This window comes from Jaculus jaculus, chromosome 9 (assembly GCF_020740685.1).
Source record: "Jaculus jaculus isolate mJacJac1 chromosome 9, mJacJac1.mat.Y.cur, whole genome shotgun sequence".
Taxonomy (NCBI): domain Eukaryota; kingdom Metazoa; phylum Chordata; class Mammalia; order Rodentia; family Dipodidae; genus Jaculus; species Jaculus jaculus.
Window position 1 is genome coordinate 98,156,414 of NC_059110.1, and position 4,242 is coordinate 98,160,655.

The window sequence follows — 4,242 nt, forward strand, 5'->3', positions numbered from 1 at the left end:
AAAAAAAGTGCCTGTCGAATGATTCTTCTCACATGGGAAAGTCTCTTCGGCATGGCACCGTGGGGCCTTGACCGCAGACTAAGCTACACTGGAGGGCTGAGATCGTAGGACCATTGTGGAAAAAAGGTAGCTGAATGCATGCCTGCAATCCTAGCGCTTAGGTGATGGGGGCAGGAAGATCAAATGTTCAAAAGACATCTTCTGCTAGTGACTTCAAGGCCAGCCTGGGCTATCTCAAAAACAAAAAACCAACAAAAAACCCTCAGGAGTTCATTAGCCACCATGCCTGGCTATAATGTATTTTTGTATTTTGTTGTTGTTTTTCAAGACAGAGTCTCACTCTAGCCCAGGCTGACCTGGAACTCACAATGAGATCCTCCGACTTCTGCTTCAAGAGTGCTGGGATTAAAGGCATGCACCACCACACCCCTTTAAATATATTTTTTAAAATATTTATTTGTTGATTTGTAAGCAGAAAGAGAAAAGACAGACACAGAGAATGGGCATTCCAGGGTCTCCAACCATTGCAAACAAACTACAGATGCATATGCCATGTTGTTCACCTGACTTTACATGTGTTACTGTGCAGTCAAACCTAAGTCTCTTGGCTTTGAAGGTGAGTGCCTTGAATACTAAGCCATCTTTTTATATATATATATATATATACATATAGGCTTAGTCCAGGCCCATGTCTAGCAAGTAGGGGCTCAACCTAGGCCCTAGCCCAGGCCCAGCAGGGAGTGACACCCTAGCCCTTACTCTCTGCATGGGTCATCTCTTCCAGCTCCCCACATGGCAGGACCTCTTTGAACTTTCTTTTCTCTTTTCTTTCCACACTTTTTTTCCCCTAGATCCCCATCTGGTCACATGGACTCCTGAGCTATATGTGGGCCACATGGTCTTCCCCTTTCCACACTCCTTTGTAAAATCTAAATAAAATGTGGTATTTTAAGGGTAGAGAGATGGCTAAGCAGTTAAGGCATTTGCCTGCAAAGCCTAAGGACCTCCATTTGATTTGCCAGGACCCATGGAAGCCAGATGCACAAAGGGGCACACAGTGGCTGGAGGTCCTGGTGCACCCATCCTCTCTCTTTCAAATAAATAAATAATATATATTTTAAATGTGGTATTTAAAAAATCATTCTCTTGAATCTAGAATTGCCAATTCTTTGGTTAGTTTGCAGATATGAACTCAGATCTTGGGGTTCCAGGAAGCACCTCAGATCCCTAATTTCCTCTTTACAGTACGTGCATCTGGACTTCATTTGCAGTGGCTGGAGACCCTGGTGCACTCAATCTCTCTCTTTCTCTCTGTTTCTTTCTCTCAATAAAACAAAACCTTATTAAAAAAAATTATTTATTTGCAAGCAGAGAGAGATAGAAGAAGGACAGACAGAAAATGTACATGTCAGGGCCTTCAGCCACTGCAAACCCTGGCCCAGGCTGACTTGGAATTCACTATGTAGTCTCAGGGTGGCCTCGAACTCATGGTGATCCTCCTACCTCTGCCTCCTGAGCGCTAGGATTAAAGGTGTGTGCCATCACGCCTGCCTTTATGTCATATTTGTAGAAAAAAAAAAAACAAATAAACAAAGCTTAAGAGGAGAAATGCCAAAGGCCTTTATTACCATTTATTTAAAAATATGGCTGAGTGTGGTGACACTTGCCTTTAATCTCAGCAATCAAGAGGCAGAAATATCATGGTGAGGTCAAGGCCAGCCTGAGACTACATAGTAGCTTCTAGGTCAGGCTTGGCTAATGTGGGACCTTTACCTTGAAAAATAAGAAAAAAAAATGACCAAATACACCTTATTTATTTATATTTTGTCATTTAATTTCAAAATAACAGTGGAAACATAAACCGTACAATTTACAGAGTACTCAAAAGGTTATAATATAAAATTTTATAAAATCTATAGTACAAACTAGTAAACAATTCAATGTAGGGCACATAATACTGATACAGCAGCAGCAGCAGCTTTGCAAATGTTACCTGTGGGATTTGCATAGCTTTTCCTTTTCTCTCTAAGTTACCCAGGCTGGCCTTGAAGCCACAATTCTGCCTCAGCCTTCCAAGCAGAGAGGACCACAGGCAGAAGCCACTGTGCCTTTTTTCTTATGAGCCTTTATTCCACAGGAACCATTAAGTCATTTAGATTATACTATTAACAGTACATAGTGGTTTATTACTATGGTAAAATATTATTCTATCCAGACAGGGTGGTGGCTGACAACTCTGGAGGTTGAAGTAGGAGGATAGTCATGATTTTTTAGGCCAGCCTGGGCTACAGAATGAGTTCTAGGTCAGCCTGGGATAGAGTGAGACTGTGCCTCAAAAAAAAATAATTGTTCTATTAAAAATATTCAGTTGGGCTGGAGAAATTGCTTAGCAGTTAAAAATATTTATTTGCTTTGCTTCCCCTTTAGTGACCATTCATCTTATTTTTACATAAAAGTAAGTATCAGGTTTTATAACAACTTTTGCCAGACTTGGTGGGTCATTCCTTTAACCCCAGCACTTGGGAAGTGGAGAAAGGAAGACCAGTAAGTTTGAGGCCAGACTTGGTTAGATAGGACCCTTTTTCAATAAACCAAACAAAAATACAAACCAACCAACCCTGCAGATATGTCACACAAGTGTTATAGCCATAAATGTGTACCCCATAAACAGGTCTGCTTCTTAGATGCTAAACACTGTCCTTTGTCTATTTTCCAATCTGGTAACTTTCCAACAACACTATTTGGTGTTTCAAAGCAATTTTTTTTTAATGGAAATACAGACATTTGTGCTGGGTATATAATTCAATGTGTGCTTACTTAGTATGTGCAAGGTCCTGGGTTCAATCTAAAACAATGAAACAAATAAGTAACTAACAACAATTACTGATTTAAAACATTACTTGTATGATGGCACATGTCTTTAAGCCTAGCACTTGGGAGACAAAAATAGAAGGATCACTGTGAGTTTGAGGCCACCCTGAGACTACATAGTGAATTTCAGGTCAGCTTGGAAAGAACAAAATCCAGTGAGAAGTACATTCTCACTGTTATGAATATACAGGCTGGGGAGCACTGAGAACCATGTCTCACAGTAAGCCTGCCATAGACTGCAACAAATCCTTGACAGGGCATTATGGAAAACAGAATGTTCATACTGAAGTGTTCATGAAATTTTTGTTTAGCTGTATGTGGACAGCAGATAAAAAGCAGGAATATGCTGGGTGTGGTGGTGCATGCCTTATATCCCAGCACTTGGGAGGCAAAAGTAGGAGAATTGCCATGAGTTCAAGACCACCCTGAGACTACATAGTGAATTCCAAGTCAGCCTGGCCTAGGGTGAAACCCTACCACAAAAAACAAAAACAAAAACAAGCAAACAAACAAACAAAAAAAGGTAGGAATATAAGATCTCTAGGTATAGTTTAGCATGTGTGATGTCCTGGACTTAATCCAAAAACAAAACAAAAATACCCTACTTGGAACTATCTACATAAATTGCTAGAAATGGCACATCCAAGGCAGCTATGGTGGCTCACACCCATATAATCCTACACTCAGGAAACTGAGACAGGAGGACTATCATGAGTTCCAGGTTGACCTGGGCTACAGTGTGAAAACCTGTCCTCATAAAACTTAATACAGACATGGAGGCCTATGTAGGAGAACTAGTATGAGTTTGAGGCCAGCCTGAGACTACATTGTGAATTCCAGGTCGGCCTGGGATACAGTGAGATCCTACCTAAAAAAAACAAAACACCAAAAACCAAATACCCACTGGGCATGATGGTGTTATGCCTTTAGTCCCAACACTGTGGTGGCTGAGGGAGGATTGTAGTGAGTTCCAAGTCAGCCTGGACTAGAGTGAGATCCTGCCTGGAAAAAACCACAACATAATAAAACAAAACAAGCAAAAAAAAAAAAAAACAAAGGCTGGAGAGATGGCCTAGTGGTTAAGGTGCATGCCTGCCTGTGAAGCCTAAGGATCCAAGTTTGATTCTCCAGGTCCCATGTAAGCCAGATGCACATGCAACTGGAGTTTATTTGTAGGGGCTAGAGGCCCTAGTGCACCCATTCTCACTCTCTCTCCCCCACCCCACACTGTCTCTAATAAATAAATAAAAAGAAATCTTAAAAAAAAAAACATCAGGGCATTCATTGTAGCACAGGCCTTTAATCCCAAAACTAGGGCGGCAGAGGTAGGAGGATCGCTATGAGTTCAAGGCCAGCCTGAGACATAGTGAA